Genomic DNA, 19,415 nt, shown 5'->3' with positions numbered 1-19,415 from the left:
CCCCACCCCTTCCGCCGCTTCCTCCTGTGCCCCTGGAACTGTATTTTGACCCCATGCATCCTGGAGTGAAAGACTCAAAACGCACGCGCCAGCTCTGTGACTCATTTGGTTTAGCCAGGCTGAGAGAGCGTTTAAGGATGCAGACTCCGGCCTGTCTTTCTGCACCAACGTTAGGAATGTGCTGGACGCCCTCCTTAGAAAAATTAGTGTCATCGGGCAGTGAGTGACATGAGCTGTTAAAAATCGCTTTGCGCAGGAAACTTTGTCAGGCCTTGGACTCTGGAATGCTTTGTATCTTCTTGTCAAGGCCCATGGACTCCAGGTTTCCCGTGTGGCTTTTTGAAATGCACCGAAGATGGGCTGGAGCCATTTGTGGGATCTCAGTGGCTGGCAGGAGGCCGAGCACTTCCTGAGTTGGAAGACTTAGTATGGTGAGAATATCTTCGTTGCTATTTGATAGTCACTTCCTGCAAGTGTCTGATTCCCAGAATGTGGAGATTTGTTAGGGGCGTGGAATAAGTGGTCTCCAGGGTCAGGGTCTTACTGTCTGTAGGGGAAATGCCACCCCTGGGTCCCTGCACCTTTTCCCGCAGCGAAGTTGGCAAAGATAACAGTTACACAAACGACACACTCAGATGGGGCCATTGAAGTTCCATAATGGCTTAAAATGGTCACACTGGGTTTCTCAACTTCATAACTGGACAAAAACAGTGTGTAGAAGACAATAAACTATCAGTTGAGATCACTACCCCTCCCCCACCCTCTGCTCCATTTCCTTTGTCCTATTCTGTGATAGGAGGCAGCGCAAGGACAAGAAAAACAACAAAAAGCATGAGCAAAGACCACTATATCAAAACACCAAAGACCACTATATCAAAACACCAGAAAATAGAAATTAAGTTCACACGTAAAATTAAATTTTAACAACTTATTTTTGTGTTTGTGTTTTCTTTTTGCTGCTTTGAGGATCAAACCCAGGGCCTTGAGCATGCTATGCAAGCACTGTGCCCCTGAGCTACATCTGCAGCCCAAGTTAAATATCTAGAACACTTGAGCTTGTGCTGGGACTCGTATCTGTCCTCTTAGACGTGCCAAGTACCACGAATGACGCAGGGCATACACGACCCAAAAGCCTGATCAAAACGATCACAGTTATGGGCCCAAGTCTGCTGTTGGACAGCATCTGTCACCTCGCTAAGATTGGTTTCACTGGGAGGACTGGAGGTTTGGGTGGGAGAAAATAGATTGCTTCACCTCACCACAGGAGTTGGAATAAAAGAGAAAACTGGTATATAGTTGTCCCTTGATATCTGCATAGGATCGGTTCTAGGTCTTCCCACACATGCCCAAATCTGCTCAAGTCCCTTGTATGACATAGCGTAGTATTTGCATATAACATAGATCCTTATATACTGAACGCAAGGGTGCTGTACCACTGAACTACATCTCCACATCCCCAGGGTCTTGCTGAGTCACCCAGGCTGGTCTCCAACTTGTGATTCAGCATAATACTCAAGGTAGCACATTTTTTTCCCTTGGGGGTACTGGAGATCGAACTTAGGTTCTTGCCCTTGTGAGACAGGTGGTGAAACCACTGAGTTAAATCCCTGGCCCTTTCCCAAACATTTTTAAACCACAGTTGGTTGAATTCATGGTATGGAACTTACGGATATAGAGGTCAGAGTGTATAAGATTTTGAGAAAAGGAAGAAACTGGCAGGACATGTAGAGCTGGAAAGCCATGGATTAAATGAAGTTTTGGAAATAACTTCACTTGCTTCTAAGTTTTATTTGATAATAATGACAGTTGCTCTTTTTTTTTTGGTACCGGGGATTGAACTTGGCCACCAAACAGCTGAGCTAAATCCCCAGCCTGACAGTTGCTCTTAACCGAGCAACTTAATGGAGCAGTGGAGTTACTTGGAACTTTAACTTGTGTGATCTCTATGAACATCACATTGGTAAGTTTTATTAGTCTAGTTCATAGAGGTTTGGCCAGCTGGGTTTGCATTGAGTCTTTGGAGTTGATGCTGAGGGTCAGATGAAAGATGGCGCTGCGGAACCCAGGGATTTAGCTCAGTGGTTCTGCCGCCTGTCTCACAAGCACAAGGACCAGAGTTTGAACCCCAGCACCAAAAAAAAAAAAAAAAAAAAAAAAAAAAAAGGTGGCACTGTGATGGAGACTTTTATCCTCCTCTAAATTCCTATACCTGCTCTCGCATTTCCCTAGTTTCCTTCAGAGGCTGTAGTTCGTTTTGAGAGTAGCAGACATGCAAAGAAGGAAGTGGAGATGGATGGCCATCTTATTATCCAGGCGCGAGTCGATATAACTTGCTGAAATGCTGGTCCATCCTCAAGCAACGAGAGACTCTTTCAAATTCAGGCTGCTTCTGCAGGCCTCCTCGGCCTCTCATTAATTTTTGTAGCGCTGCCTGTCTTTCTTTCTCTCTTGTTCATTGCCCTTCTAATCTGTTTTCCACACGACCCTTCTCGCCGACACAATTTGATTTCCGGGTTGCTAGCAGGCTTCTCTCTGACCTTGATTTATGTGTGCCTTCCCCGTGCCACATGTCTTTGCTGTACAGATGTCTCTGCTACCTTTTCACATTTCCTTTAAGGACCCACAGATGCTTGGCAGAATGTTGCAGAAATAAAGCGGACTAGAAAGACAGTTCTAGGGAACCTAGTATCTCGGGTTTGATGTGGGAGTGAAGGAAGATTTAGACCTCCTCAGGGTGCAGAGAAAGAAAAGGGCAGATTTTTAGCTTCTTATGGAGTGGTTCTTGAACTTTTTTTTTTCTTCTTTGTACTGGGGATCAAACTTGGGACCTTGCACTTGCAAGGCAGGCTGCAGAAAAAAATCCACAGCCCTGGTTCTTGAACTTTTAAAAATATTTTATTTCAGGCCTGTCAAGGGTCAGACAATGTGGGAACTTAGTCTCACTGGGGATCCCAGTGGCATCTGGCTGATTCTCTACTCTGGCTTTCCGGTCTCATTTTCTTCCCCATGTCTGTCTCCCAACCCTCAAAAGCCTTAGGAGGCTTAAGCTCCCATCCATCAACCAAAAAGGTTTCAGAATTTTGTGGCTGTAGAAAGCTGTACATGCTTTTCACTGTTCCAGTTTCATTAGTTTATATTTTATGAATAGTAACAGTCATTACCCAAATGTTTTTTTGCAAACTTAAATTTCTTTATTTTGGTAAAATTGTTTTTTTTTAATTTTCAAAAAATGTTTGTTGGTACTTTTTAGATGCACACAATGATAATATTCATCATGGGGATTTGTGCCAGTGCATGACATCGCGTGCTTCTCCCCCCATTCCCTCCCTCATGTATAAAAGCTTTGTTTGCATGTTTTCCCTGAGTTTTCTCTTTTTTTTTCTTGTCCTTTCTTTCCTTTTCCCCCTCGCCCCTCCCTTGTTGCCCTTCTCATTTGAACACTGAAGACCCATACTTCAAGTTGGGTGCAAAGTGGTTTAGAGACTAAATGGGGAGAAGCGTGCGTGGATGAAATGAGCTCCTTTTATTCCCACTTAGTACAGGTTCTTGAGTTGCCCCAGTGCCTGGAGTGAAACACTCAGTAACTTCAGGTGAGGGATATGGAACAGTGATGTGCGTGTGCTTCCCAGAATTGTGGTTATAAGTAGTGGGGTCTCATTCCCCTCTGCACTGTTCCCAGATGCAGTTTCTAAATTGTGCATCAAGTTGTCAGCAGCTCCTCCTGGTGCTTACCTCCAGGCTCACTGCCACGCCTTGGAAGGCCAGCACAAACCAGTGCAGATTTCTCTCCGTAGAACCCTGCCACTGTCCCTCTTCGTTCCTCTCCCCACTCATAAGCAGTCCTTTTTCCCAGTTTTTTTGAGATACAGTTGAAAAATCAAAACTGTTATATTCAAGGTGTTTGATGTGATATTTTTGATATATGAATGCATTATAAAATGATCACCACAATCAAGCTCACATAACTACCATTTGTGTGTCATGGGAACATTTAAGGCCTATTCTCTCTGTAAATTTCAAGTAACAATACAGTATTTTAGCTATATTCATCTCACCTTACATTAGGTCTCCTGAGCTTATTCTTCTAGTGTAGATGGAACTTTATACCCTGGGACCACATTTCCTAGTTCCCCACCCCAAGTCCCTGGCAACCACCCTCTATTCTGTGCATGTAGGAGTTGATGTCCGGTCTCTGAAGCTCTGACACCTTTGTGCTCCAGAGCCTTTTCGTGAGTGTGGGAGATTCACCTCTCAATCTTTATTTGGCTACACCTACTCCCAAGTTCAGGTCCCACTTCCAAAAGTGCCACTTTCAGGCTAGGGATGTAGCTGAGTGGTTCTGTCGCCTTACGAGCGCAAGGTCCCAAGTGTGATCTCTGGTACCTAAAATGCCACCTTCTTAGAGAAGACTTCTCTGACCCCCCCATCTTGATGAAGTCGCTAGCCCCTCTATGTTCTAATAGCATCTTGACCCCTTCGTCAGCTATCTAATCCTCTAAAATAAGGTGTGTGCTTATCTCTGCTCCTTGATTATTTCTCTTCTGGCTCCACTGTAAGTCCTGACGGCAGGGACAGTGCATGCTTTCCTCACCACCAGGCACCCAGCACCTTGCACCTTGCACCTGACACAGGCAGACATGGACGAGACTGCTGAAGACATGAACACTGTACCTCTGCCCAAGCATCTTCTCTGGCTCCTGTTATATCACCTAGAGAAGTACAAGTTCTTTAGTTTGACATATAAACCCCTTACTTTTCAAATCTCAATTTACGTTTATTCTCTGTATAGATCCATGACTGAAACACACAAGATGTCTTGCTTTTCCTTCTGCAGGCCCCATGTTTTTCTGTCTTGATGACTGGACTTTACTACTGCTTCAAATAGCCCAGGAATGAATGACTTTAAATTATGACCCATCTTCAGCCTATGGCAAATGTCACGTACCTCAATCCTTCCAGACACCCCCAAGCTGGAATTAATTTTGCCTTCTCATCTTTGGAGCACAACTTCTGTGACAATCAAAGGAATGTATCGCTTTCTGTTTTTTAGAGTTTTTTCCTACATATCTGCCCTCCTCTATGAAACTACAAGGTCTGTGACTTAATCACTTTTGTGTCCGCTACCCCGATGCTTTAGATGTAGCAAGTGCATTGTGTCAGCAGACGGAAAATTAGTATGGATGATTGGTTCAAAGTGATGATGAGGTTTCCAAGGTCTGGAACAGCAGTTCCCTCTAGAGACACACGGGGGCGGCCTAACCCAGCTGAGCTGCACAGACTACGCTAGGTGAATCTTTGGCTAAGGGAGTTTGAAGATCATGCAGCCTCTTGCATTCTGTCTCACCGGTCATATTGACCAGCTGTGGATGACAAGAAAGAAATGTAAAGGACAATTTAATGAGCAAAGTATGAGAGTGAGAAAATCAAATCCAAAGACAGCATCTGTGCAGAGAGGCAAGACGAAGCAGAACACCCACCCTCCCTGATCACGGGTCCCTGTGATTCCAGCCACGACTTTGGGAGCCTCTGCGTGACACAGGGCTGGGGGCTGGAGGTGCAGGCGGGGAGATCGCTGAAACTTAGGTCAGGAACAATGGGACTTAAGCTCTGTCGTCAGAGCCTCTGATTTTTGTTTTTGAAAAGCGTATGTGATGTTTTGAAGCCCTCTCTTACATGTAATAAAAACACCACTATTTTCTTTTCAATAACAGGTATGTCGGTGGTGAATTTCGTTTGTTTGGACTAGTGTTTTCTTTCTCTTTTTTGAGTATATTCCTTTCATTCTTAGCAGTGAGACATTATGTGGGGAATGGGCCGTGCCCCTCTGTCACCTGGGCTGAGGTGATTATTTTTTTCTACTGTTGGTCTAAACGTGCAGTGCCTTAGTATAATTAACACAGGAGCGGGGACTGGACAGGGGCGTTTTGCACTACCCAGAGCTGTCATACTTGTTTTCCTGACAGTCCTTTGCTTTTCCCATGGTACCGTAAGGCCTTTACCTTTTTCCATTTCCGTGTTTACTTGTCAACTTACATTTCAGAATTTACATGGACTGCACATCGAGTAAACTGAACTGTAATGAACTGACGGGATGGGCAGAGTTCAAAGGCATTTAGTGAACTAGAGTCTAAGGTACAATTAAAAGTGACTCACGAGGCTAACATGTGAGCTCCTCTGTCTCTTTCTGTGCCCTTCTGCCTACTCAGATGCTTCGTGCTAATGTGTATGTCTCTGTCTTTCTGTCTGTGTATAATTGTATGATTGTGTAAATTAAAAATGAGCCTGAATTTCATATTTGGATCAACCAGATGGGTCAACCTTATCATGGCACAGCTATAATAACAAAAATGTTTTCTTCCTCATCCCCGTACTTGGGGATTGCCTTAACCTTTTATAGTCCCATAGAATTGATGATCATATTAATTGTTGGTGATCAAAATCAAATTGGTGATCGAATCAATTATAAATAGATCTTAAGAAAGAGAGACCCAGTTTATACTCACTACCCATGTTTTCTGCATATATATATTTTAGCATGGCATGGTGGTGCATGCCTGTAATCCTAGCAGTCAGGAGGCTGAGGCAGGAGGATTGCTGTGAGTTCGAGACCAGCCTGGGCTACATAGTGAGTTCCAGGTCAGTCTCAACTACATAGTGAGACCCTGTCTCAAAAAACCAAAAATAAATAAATTATATATATATATTTTAAGGCTATAATGCAAACATAGAATAATATACTGTATTATGCTAATTTGTAATCTGCTCCTTTCCCCAAGTAATTATCAATACTTCTATGACACTAGTTTCTTACAAATAAACTGAATAGCTTTATGCTATTTTATCACATAGCTTAGTCATAATCTTTATTCGAGCATTCTCTCTTGATGGTCATTAAAATTATTCCTAATTTTTACATTTATTTATTTACTTACTTATTTTTGGTACCTGGGATCAAACTCAGGACCTTGCGCTTCGGAGGCAGGCATGGCAACACTGAGCTGAATCCCTGGCCATATTTCTAATTTTTAGCTGGGCGTGGTGTGCATACTTTTAATCCCAGCACTACAGCGGTTGAAGCAGGAGGATCGCCATGAGTTCACAGCCAGCCTGGGCTTCATAGTGAGCTCAGGGTGAGGCTAAGTTATATAGAGAGACCTTGTTTCAAAAAAAAATTAATGAGTTCGAGCAGCCTGGGCTACATAGTGAGTTCCAGGTCAGTCTCAACTACATAGTGAGACCCTGTCTCAAAAAACCAAAAATAAATAAATTATATATATATATTTTAAGGCTATAATGCAAACATAGAATAATATACTGTATTATGCTAATTTGTAATCTGCTCCTTTCCCCAAGTAATTATCAATACTTCTATGACACTAGTTTCTTACAAATAAACTGAATAGCTTTATGCTATTTTATCACATAGCTTAGTCATAATCTTTATTCGAGCATTCTCTCTTGATGGTCATTAAAATTATTCCTAATTTTTACATTTATTTATTTACTTACTTATTTTTGGTACCTGGGATCAAACTCAGGACCTTGCGCTTCGGAGGCAGGCATGGCAACACTGAGCTGAATCCCTGGCCATATTTCTAATTTTTAGCTGGGCGTGGTGTGCATACTTTTAATCCCAGCACTACAGCGGTTGAAGCAGGAGGATCGCCATGAGTTCACAGCCAGCCTGGGCTTCATAGTGAGCTCAGGGTGAGGCTAAGTTATATAGAGAGACCTTGTTTCAAAAAAAAATTATTTCTAATTTTTAATATTTCAAATACCACAATGAACATAAATCTCTCTGCACATGTCCAACATTCCTCTTGGATAAATTTCTACAAGTGGAAGCACCAAATAAAAGGTTGGAAATATCTTTTTCTTCTTGTTGTACTGGGGATTGAACCCAGGGCCTTTGCACTGAGCTACATCTCTAGCCCTTTTTTATTTTGAGACAAGGTCTTCCTAAATTGCTCAGGCTGGGCTGGAACTTCTGACCCTTCTCTCCCAGCCCTTGAGTGCTGAGATTACAGGATTGTACTGCCATGCCAGATTTGATTTTTGGTTATTTGTTTGTTTTGGTTGTTGTTTTGGTACTTGGGATTGAATTTAGGATCTTGTGCTTGCAAGGTACTGAGCTAAATCCCTGGCCCCCTAGGAATGTTTTTGATGGCCTATGTTACTTTTTGTCTCTAGGAACATTGCCCCTCTAGCTCTTGGGAGTTTTTGAAACGAAGGGTGAGACTTTGGGTCAGACTCAGAAATCATCTCTTAGGGTAGCTGACTTACCTCCACAAAGATGAAAGTACCGCCTGAATATCTCACAATGTACCTGTACCTGTGTCCTCGTACGGGAGAATTTTCTAGATACTGTGTTTTGAAGACTTCTATATTCACAGTAACTAGGGAAAATGTCACAGTATTAGGATTCTACAGAGAAACAGCAACAGCAGGAAACATGTAAACATACACTGACATACAGAATGAGTTATACTGTGAGAATTGGTTCACGTGCTCACGGAGAACAAGATAGCTCACTATGTGCTTTCTGTAAGCCAGAGACACAGGAAAGCTGGTTGTGTGATTTTTATCCCAGTACGAAGGGCTGAGAGACAGGTTAGTTAGAGATGTGAATCCCAGGCTGAGGGTAGGAGATGAGAGGAGATGAGTAATCTCAGTTTAAGCAAAGATACAGGAAGAAAAAGTGACAAATAACCTCCTTCCTCCGGCTTTTGTTTTGTTAGGCCCTGAACAGATTGGATGGTGATGCCACACACATTGAGAAGGGCCGCCTGCTTTAGTGAGACACCATTCAAATGCGAATTTCTCCCGAGTCCCCGCACAGACATACCCAGAAATACCTTTGGTCTGGGCACCCTGTGGCCCTGTTGAGTCTGTAAAATTAACTCTCCCAGTGGCAGGGATGGGGGTGGGCATAGGGTACAGGGATGTGTCAGATCACAGAAACTTTATTATGTTGATTAACCATTCCAGACCCTACACAGATTGATCAGCAAAACTCCAGAGGAAGACCCAGATATAGTAATGTTGACATTAGGTCAGCACTGAGGTAAGAAAGAGCGTTTTTCAAAGTGCCTGTTTCAGTTTTAGGTGATCTCAGTAATTTAAGCCCCTTGCTAACATAGGAGATGTGGTCTTCTTCCCCAAGGGACCAAAAAAAGAACAGAACATTATCTTCCCTCTTCCACCCAACTCTCAGGACGAGGGTCTCTTTCCTTTGTTGTCTCCTGCCCGTCTTCGGCTTTCTCTCTGTGAGGGCCCCGCTTGCCCGCTGACTTCTCTCATCACCTCAGCCATAACACCATTATCACATATTCCTGGTGTGATGTAAAGAGAAAAGAACAGAGCCCGATCCGAGACATCCGGGCTGAGATGCTAACCTCTCTAGATGTGGCTCCTCACTTATCAAACGTGAGAGTCAGCTAATAGGTGTGTGTGAAGTGGGGGCTTCGGAGGAGGAGGCGCAGGACTGTGAATTGTAAGGGGATAAATACTGAGCCTCAGGTACACAGGTCCTGACCTCAGCTCACCCTGAACAGTTCCGTTCCCATCTGTCTCGGGCACTGGGTTGTGTCCAAAATTTGATTGGATTCTACTGATTTAATGCAAAGCAACCTTGAAGACCACTAAGCCAGAGGATGTTTGAAGGCTCTTTAAGGTGAAACATTTCAGGATTTTGAGTTCACCTAAAGAAAGGACTTTGGGTTTTTTTGCCCCTTACTGACACGCCGGGGAACTTTGCATGAGGAGTAGAGTGGCTTTCTATGAATGACAGAAACTGACTGCTCAGCCTGCCTCTTCCTTTTCTTAGAACATATTCTAGGATGCACTTAAGAGCGTGTCCAAATCCAGTGCTAAAATATGCAGAGCTCTGCTGCACCTGTCCTAGTTCCCAGTGATGAGCGCTCAGCCCCACTCCCGACTCTGCGTTTGAGGGCCTCCACCCTCGGTGGGGCATGCTGATTATTCATTCATTTCCACCACACGTGTAGTGATGTGATGAGTGCCTGCTCTGCAGGAGAGGAAACTGGGACAGAGAGGATGAGCCACTGAGCTCAGAGGGCACACGTCTGTCGGAGGGAGTGGATCAGGAGAGCTTCCCAGACAGTTAACGCCTCCCTGCCACAGAGAAACTTCGTTCTCTTCTCTTCTTTCTTTACAGCACCCAGACTTCTCTCTCTCCTTTTGTTTTCTTCTCCTGGGAAACCAGCCCATCACCATCTCATTGCTGTGCCAGAGGAGGCAGCCTCCTTGGCATTGGAAAGGAGGGCGTAAGAGTCACAGGACAGGAGGGCAGTGACACCCTTCCTGCGTGCTGCAGCCCTGCAGATGCCCTAACTGCCCGCTCCTGCCTCAGTGACGGCGCTGCCCCTGTAGCCTTGGGGACATCCACATGCCACAGTAGGAGCATCACAGGATGACCCAGACAGAGCAAGGCAGCTGCTGAACTTACAGCGCCGTTCACGACTTAAGAGCCGAGGCCCATTTCATTTGTAAGAGTTGAGATTTTTAGAAAGGGAAAGGATTTTAAAGTTCTAAAAATTTAATTTTAAAATGGAAAGACATCCCCTGCTCCTGGGTGGGAAGAATCAACATAGTGAAAATGGCCATACTACCAAAACTGCTATATAGATTCAATGCAATGCCGATTGAAATTCCAACATTGTATTTCACAGAGCTAGAAAAAAGAATCCAAAAATTCATTTGGAACCAGAAGAGACCTAGAATAGCAAAAGCCATCCTAGACAACAGAGACATGGCAGCGGGTATAACAATTCCCAGTTTGAAACTATACTACAAAGCCACTGTGATAAAAACAGCATGGTACTGGCAAAGAAACAGATCTGAGGATCAGTGGAACAGATTGGAAGACACAATAACAAATCCAGATGTACTCAGCTACCTCATCTTTGACAAAGGAGCTGACCATCCTCATTGGAGGCAAGATAGCCTCTTTAATAAATGGTGTTGGAAAAACTGGATTTCAACCTGCCAAAGATTAAAACTACACCCTCACCTTTCACCAGGCAATAAACTAGGATTAAAGATCTAAATATTAAAAGCAGAAACACTAACTTTGCTGGAAGATAAGTTAGGCAGAACTCTGGAAGACATTGGCATAAACATTTATGAACAAATCCTCAGTAGTATGGGAACTTGCAGAAAGAATCAACAACTGGGATCTCATCTTATTAAGAAGCTTCTGCACTGCAAAAGAAACCATCAACGGCACTAAAAGACAACCTACAATGTGGTAAAAAATTTTTACCAGCTGCTCCTCAGACAAAGGACTCTTATCTAGAATATATAAAGAACTCAAAACAATCAGCCCCCCCAAATATAAAGACCCGATTCAAAAATGGGCATCTGAAATGAACAGACATTTCTCAGACAAAGAAGTAAAACAGCAAGTAAATATATGAAAAAATGTTCCACATCACTGGTCATTCAAGAGATGCAGATGAAAACAACACTGAGATTCCACCTCACCCCACAAAGAATGGCTGCTATCAAGAAACCAAACAATAACAAATGTTGGAGGGGTTGTGGGGAGAAAGGAACCCTTTTCCATTGCTGGTGGGAGTGCACCCACTATGGAAATCAATATGGAGATACCTCAAAGAGCTGGGACTAGAGGTTCCATTTGACCCAGCCATCCCTCTGCTGGGTATCTTTCCAAAAGAATTAAAAGAGTCATATCACAGAGATATATGCACACCTATGTTTATAGCGGCATAGTTTGTAATAGCTAAAAGTTGGAAACAGCCCATTTGCCCATCCGTTGGAGACTGGATAAAGAAGATGTGGTTTTTCTATAAAATGGAATATTATTCAGCCATAAAGGAGAAATTAGATCCATTAATAGAAAAATGGTTACATATTGAGGATATGCTCCTAAGTGAAATAAATAAGTCACACATGTGTAAATACCAAATAGTTTCTCTGGTGTGAAAAACTATAGTAGTACAGAAGATCCTAATGGGATAACTGACAATGTGAAATAGTAAGAAAAGGGCTAAAGGTGTAGGGAAAGTGGAAAGGGTAGGAGAACAGTAATAAGGCAAAAGAAAAAATATGAGAAAATGAAAAAAATGGAAATAAAGTGTTTGTGAATGGGGAGGAGGAGGGGGTGAAGGGAGGGCAAGGACAAGGGGAAAAAATGAGAACCAAGACCTGTCATGTAATGGTGCAAGATCCCAATGATGAATGGAACTGTGCTGTATACCTAAAATGTGCCAGTAAACTCAATGAGAAAAAAAATAAAAATTTAATTTTGAATGCTAAGAGGCCAAAGGACTCAGCCAACAACAGTTCAGCCGTAGGCCAGTCTTCTCCACTTTCTCTGTTTTGCAACACACATAAAATGTGACGGCAGCATGTTTGCAGAGCCAGTGGCTCCTGCTCGGGGACCGTCCACTTCAGCAGGCCCTTCATGGTCTGCTACTCACTTTTTGCTCCCCAGGATGGAAACTCTGCTAAATGAACAACAGAAGTAGATGAATCAATGATGGGAGAACTATGTTTTCCATGAAAAAGACATAAAAAACATACCCAGATGGCAGAGAACAGACTGAGACTCTGATGTGGGTACCCTAAGACAAGTTTTTATTATGACAGCTATCATCAAAAGCAAAACCCAAATGCCAGGCAGGGTGGTCGTACACGTCTGTAAACCGGAATTCAGGAAGCTGAGGCAGGAGGACTACTCCTTTGGTAGACTCTGAAGTGCAAAAACAAAAAGGTGAGTGGAGCCAAAAACAAAACAAAGTGACAAGTGTTGGTGAGAAAATGGAAGATCTGCAACCCCTGGCACGCTTCAGAGGAATATAAAATGGTGCAGCAGTGTGAAAAACAATCCCTCCCGCCAATAAACTCCACGAAGTAGCAATTCCACCTCTGGATACGTACGCAAAATAACTGAAAATGAGAACTGGAGCCAGGTGTGGTAGTGCGTGCCTGTAATCCCGGCACCTTGGGAGGCTGAAGCAGGAGGATCACAAATTTGAGCCCTTCTGGGCAACTTAGTAACTTAATGAGACCCTGTCTCTGTCTTAAAAAGAAGGAAGCAAAGCCTTGTTCGACGAAGCACATATACACCAGGGTTCCTAGCAGCGCTACCTGCAGCAGCTCAAAGCAAATACAATCGCAAATGTCCATCAATAGACAAAAACGGAAAAGAAAATATGGTGTAAACCCACACAGGAATATTATTCAGCCTGCAACACAGCTAGAACTTGGGGACATTTCGCTAAGTGAAATAAGCCAGGCACAAAAAGGACAACTAACGTATGATCTCACTTACTGATGGCCATTCTTGTTGCTGTACCTAGATTTGTCCAGTTCCTAGGGGAGTAAGAGTGGTGGTTGCCAGGGAGGAGGAGAGTACAGAATACAGAGGAGAGTACAGAGCCTCAGTTGTGTAAGATAAAAACGTTCTGGAGGTGGAAGGTGGTGGTGGCTACACACCGTGATGGTACGTAAGGCCTCTCAGCTGGCAGACTTTTTAGTCATGTATATTTTACCACAGTTAAAAAAAAAAACTCAACCCACACGGATTCAAGATCGATTTGCAAGGATCTAAGACAGGAAGGACTTGTGCCTTGATTTCTGGAAAAGCCCGGGAGGGAGCAAGCCTGGGAGGAGCCACTTCTGCCACAGCAACTGGGGTCTTTGCAGAGGTCGGGAGGACAGAAGATGTGGCACCGTGTTCATCCAGGGCCGTCCACCACTGGAGGGCAGCAGGGTGGGCTCCCTGACCTGGCCGACCCCCGACGTGTCTGAGATGTCACTGACGTGACCTGGGATGCCTGGGAGTGATGAGATCAATTTCTGCTTGCCAGACAGACAGCGAGTTGTGGTGTGCACTGGAGATTTGTGGGGGGCTGTGGACTGACAGCTTCGTGAGCAATTTCTGGGCTTTCACCCCGGGGTGGGCACAGCTCCTTGTCTTGCTCCTCTCCCCCAAAGTGGCAGCTCAGGTCAGGTGGCAACTTTCTGAAAGACTTTATGCTTAAGAGGGTGTGACACAGCGAAGGACTTTAGCACAGGGAGTGACACACAGCTGTGTTGCACAAATATTTGTTGAATAAATAAATGAGCCACGCTCCCAGCCCACAGGCCAAGGCTGAACTACTTGCGGCCTGTCAGGCTTCTGTGAGGCAAGAAGCAGCTTACCCTTGACCTGTGCCGACCCCCCAGTCTAGGCCCAGTTTCTCACCTGGTGGGACCCAGACCCAGGAAGCCAGTCTTGGCCCGCTGGCTCCCTCCCACCCCTGCCTCCTGACCAGCTTTCCTGGGAATTTTCCTTCTGTCCAGACGCCCTGCTGAGAGAAGCCATCCCCCCAGGAGTCCCCAGGAGTGGGCCTTGTCCTGCCTTTGTTTGGGGTGGCTGCTTCCTGCCCAAACCCAGGTGAGCTCAACTGAGGGCCCAGAATTGGTTTTGACCGTGATGCTCCCTCCACCCTTCCATACTGGCTCCTTCTGACCTTCTCCGCACTCTGACTGGACCTGCCGATGGTCTCCTCCACATATGACACCAATTGTTGCTTTCACCGGATCCTTTCCTGTCTCTGTGTCAACAGTTTCCCCTTTCTTTGGCTACATCCATTACTATATGTTTTTCTTTAGCCACCACTTCTTTTGGTTCCAGCCAGTCCCCACCAAACCATGTACAGAGGAAGAAGAAACTTATTCTTAGCAATCTTTTCCTTTTTTATCCATTTCTTCCTGTTTGTCTCTGTCTGTCTGTCTGTCTGTCTCTTTCTCTCGTAGATGGGACATGCTGTTTCAGGCAGATTTGATTGGTCTTTTGGATAGAAAGGGAGACAGTGAACTTCCGCTGCGGGTCTGGACTGGTCAAGGACCTCCGCAGACCTCCCTCTGGCTCCTGCTGGTCTCCTCTCTTGGTTGGTTCTTCTGACCAGGGAGGGAGTCAAGCCCGGGTGGGGTGGGGCGGCCTGCACAAAGACAGCCCGCCGACACTCCCCGCCTGCTTTCTGGATGGTGCTGTAGCACACACAGCCCTCCTTGTTCCCCAGTGCCAGCCCAGCCTTTCTTTCTCTCCTGCTGTGCCAGCTCTGAATATGAAAGGACAGTTCTTCATTCAGGGCCAGTTCCACCCCTCCATGCCCAGAGGTGTGTCCATGTCTGTGGTGCAAAGTCATCACCTCTGGTCGGGGTGAATTTTAAAGCGAATTTGTACAAGGCACCAAAAATAGAGTCCTGATTTCTGCTTGGCTTTGGTCTTTTGACTGACACTTCCTACTTGAAGACTGAAGCACAGCGTTGGGCGCGGTCCAGCCTTTCCCGTCCCTCTGCTGAGAGTTCCCAGGGAGGCTTCTCAGTCTTCTAAAGGCGTCATTATTGAAGGAGGTCTGCTGTGCCATTCTCCTCGGACACTGGGGCCTAGGTACCTGGTCGTATTGGCGTTTTTGCTTTTCCCAGACTCCTCCCTACTAAACTGTCCCCCACCAAGACCCAGCAGGGCTTTTTTTCCCCCTCCCAAACAAGATTTTAAAATCTTATCCAGTCGTAGATGTGAAACATGTTTGTAACTTTATTTTGCAGTGCTGGTGATTGAACCCAGAGCCTCAGGCATGCTAGGCAAGTGCTCCGTCACTAAGCCGCATCCTAAGGACTTTTTATTTTTAAATTTTGTGATAGAGTCTTGCTAAATTGCCCTGACTGACCTTGAACTTACAATCCTCCCAGCTCAACCTCTCGAGTGGCTGGAATTATAAGTATGTGGCACCACAACTGGCTTATTCTGTTACCTTTACAAAAGATTCCAATGAGGCTGCAGGAAGTCCGGCAGGTTAAGGACAGGCTTGGGATGCCCAAACCTTGTTCTAGGATGAGGTCCAGGTGGTCTTTGGATCATATTTGCTGAAGTCTAGGGATCTCCTAAGATGTTCTGCAGGGTCTCTCCAGAGAGCACAAGCAGCCTTCTCTGCTCAGTATAGCACCTGCCTTTCTTTCTTGGGGACTCAGAACCTCTTCCTCCTGCTACCCCTCACCCCTGCAGAAAAGATAGTGGAGAGAGATAGCACCCACATGACTTCAAAGGGCCTTTGCACAGGCACTGAGAGCTGTGCTTTCAAGACATCACACACTGTGAACAACTTTTGGTCTATCTGGAACAGCTCTGGGTGGCCCAGACTTACGGCTCAGGGGGTCACAGCAACCCTCTGCTTGTCCTCTGTCCCTAGGAGAAGGCTCTGCTGCTTATTTCCCCTCTCTCATGACCCCTTGTCTCCCACTGTGAATAACAAGAATGATAGTAAAGATGATTCACTGGATCAGTGAACATTCATCGAGCATCTACTAGATACCAGGCCCTGGTCTGTGCCTGGGGGTGTGGCAGGCAGAAAACCTGGTATTTTCTCAGTGCTTTGAATATTTACAAAGGGCTTGCAGTTCAATCACCTAATCCTTTTTTCTTTTTTGCGTTTGACAAAATTTATTGGTTATCTCAGTAAAGACATTCATCTCAGTCGTTTCTCTCCTCACCTTGACCTTAGATTAGTATTTCTTTTGGGTCAAGAAAAGAGTATGTAGGAGAGGGATGTTATTTTAACAAACAGAAAAATGGACAAAACTGAATAGTTCACCTACATAAAAGTAAGTTAAAGTCAAACTCATGTATCTTGATATAATTAAATCATGTAAGAACAAGTAGTTCTATGTACATTTCCTTTGTTTTACTTGGGGCTTAATCTAAATTTTAATGTAAAAGAACAATTTATTAGGGATATGTGTGAGTTTCTTCTCTGGATTTCTACCCATTAACAAAGATCAGCAAGTAACTACCACCAATAAAATAGTCTGAAGCTGCCTCCAAATTTAACGTAGGAATTCTAAAGGAAATCGCTGTATCATTTTTCTTTTGTCTGTGACTGACTATGCTTTCAAAGATGTGTTTAACTGTCACATTAAAAAGTTCATATGCAACACAAAAATACAAAACAAAACACCGAGAGTACACAAATCTAACCGTATATGTGATGGACTATTCCATAAAATGTGTTTTAAGATCCATTTTCTTTTCTTCTATTTTTAGTACCTACCATATGCTTTTGAGAGGCCACTGGGCCGTATGCATACACTTAAAATAACATAATTGTTCTAATAAGATCCTGTAATGAGTTCAATTCAAATTGTATTTTACAACTTATTTATATAAATGCATAGACAAAGTTACAGAAAATGCATGTTATTGTTTCCCATCTTCTACAGTGTTAAAAATTTTTTTGGTGTTTTTTAAAAAATAAAAACCAACCAAATAGTTAAACAGTATGTACATTTAGATTTTTGGTGGGGGCTTGTATTTTAAAAGAAACAGCTTCCTTATGATTTGCCTCAAGTTCTGGAGAAAATGCTTATAGGAACTGACTAATAAACAAAAACCAAGAGAAGCACATTCAAAATACTGATTTACTGTGGTAGCTAATGGCTGTTCTTTGAAGACTAACGAAGGTAGACAAGACCATTAAAGTGAAATGGGCTACTTCAAATACTGGATACTTCACATAGAAAAAAAATTTGGGGCGGGGTTTGAGACAGGGTCTCACTATGTAGTTGAGACTGACCTGGAACTCACTATGTAGCCTAGGCTGGTCTCGAACTCACAGTGATCCTCCTGCCTCAGCCTCCCGAGTGCTAGGATTACAGGTGTGCACCACCACGCCTGGCTGAAAATTTTTTTTAAATTATTTTTTGTAAAAGAGCTAAGCATCCATATCCACTGATAGCAATGTAGTACCTAATAATGTAACAGCAAAACTTATGCCCATAAGGGAAAAACTCTATTTTACTTTTATCTAAAGTTACTTTCAGTCAATAGTCCAGCAACATTTCCCTTTCAATATGATGCTCCCCCCTCTCTCTTATAAGGCTGCTCCTTGGAGGCAGTTTAGGTAATAGGAGAGTTAATTTAGGAGTAAATGCTTACAGTTTTAAATAGTACGTTTTGCTTCCCTCTTAAAGTGCTAATGTTGTGTCTAAAAAAATGCAAAAACAATTTTTTTTTTTTTTTTGGTACTAGGGATTGAACTCAGGTCCTTGCACTTGCAAGGCAGGTGGCAGAATCACTGAGCTAAATCCCTGGGCCTGAAAAATATACAATTCTTAAAAAGGTACCATTTCTGGTTTCTTTATTATCTGTAACCTTTGGAAACTAATCACATGAAACTACAAAATTAGCAAATGTCTTGAAATCTGTATATAAAACATAAATTACCTCTAATTTCAAACTCTCACTTATTTGAGTACCACTCAGTCTTAAAAAAGAATGAAAAAGAAAAAAAATGAGTGTCCAAAGATAGTCTTATACCGTTCTTTAAAAAAGGAAACTGTTCCTTTTGACTTCACACCCACCGCACACCCCAATTCAAAGCACATCATTTAATTGTCTTGGTCATGGACATTTCCAAGATGAGGTTTTATATTTTGCTCTCATAGCTGTGGTTATCAGAAAACCCATCTCTCCTTTACTGAAGGAGTTTGGTCCCGCCGCTGTTGGTGTGTCCCTTCCAGTAGTCTACATGCTCATCTTTGCTTCTGGGGGCCTTTCCTCTGGTTCACTGTCTTCATCTTCATCAAAAGCTGCTGCCACTGAAAGGGATTTTGGAGCAAGAGTTGGAACAGTCTCTTCAGGCTTACTCCATCCAAGTTTGATGGACGTAGCTGACGCTTTGGTTGTCCGGCTGCCTACGGCAAATCCAAACTTGGAGATCTTCGTAGGCTTTGGGGAGGTCTGCAGCTTCTTCTTCAGCTGATCGCTTCTCAGCGCTGCGACTGGAACTCTCCCTCCCTTGCAGGAGCGCAGCGACAGCAACCACGCAGGCTCAAGGGCGGGAACTGGAGTGGCCGACACGATTCAGAGCAGAGCTGCAGCCGACCTGCCGCTCACTTTTCGACCTGATCCTTTTTTCTTTTCACATTTTCTATTGTGGTAAAAAAACCAAACCAAACCAAAAAAACCCCACATAACAAACATTCCAGCTTCGCTATTTTTAAGTGTACCATTCAGTAGTCAAATATATTCTCGTTGTTGAGTAACCAATCTGTAACTTTTTTATCTTGCAAAACTGAAGCTTTAAATCCATTGCACAATAACTTTCCATTCCACTCCCTTCTTTCCCCATCCCAGAGTAACCGCTGTTCAATTTTTATGAATTTGACTACTCCAAATAGCTCATGTATGTGGAATCCTGAGGTACTTGTCATTTTGTGACTACATTCTTTGACTTCTCCTGAGAGCCTAATCTGTGTGTGTGTGTGTGTGTGTGTGTGTGTGCTACTGGGGACTGAACCAAGCGCTACATCCTCAGCCCTTTCTTTTTTTTTTTTAATGAGACAAGTTTTACTAAGTTGCCCAGACGAGGGGCCACCTTGTGCTC

General features: G+C 43.9%; 1 long non-coding RNA gene and 1 pseudogene across 1 annotated transcript in view; one reads left to right on the top strand and one right to left on the bottom strand.

The window, feature by feature from the left end:
* LOC109117938 overlaps positions 1 to 823 on the top strand; it is a 1,674-nt gene extending 851 nt beyond the window's left edge. Inside the window, exons 2-3 of the long non-coding RNA XR_002025253.2 lie at positions 308 to 431; positions 797 to 823. This is a non-coding gene — a long non-coding RNA (uncharacterized LOC109117938). The remainder of the gene's footprint in view (positions 1 to 307; positions 432 to 796) is intronic.
* Positions 824 to 18,073: 17,250 nt separating this feature from the next.
* LOC117285442 lies at positions 18,074 to 18,892 on the bottom strand (annotated as a pseudogene).
* Positions 18,893 to 19,415: the final 523 nt, after the last annotated feature.

The sequence above is a fragment of the Fukomys damarensis genome, unplaced genomic scaffold (genome assembly GCF_012274545.1).
Source record: "Fukomys damarensis isolate Sample0158 unplaced genomic scaffold, DMR_v1.0_HiC HiC_scaffold_10, whole genome shotgun sequence".
In the NCBI taxonomy this organism is placed as follows: Eukaryota; Metazoa; Chordata; class Mammalia; order Rodentia; family Bathyergidae; genus Fukomys; species Fukomys damarensis.
This window is presented reverse-complemented; position numbering and strand designations above follow the sequence as displayed.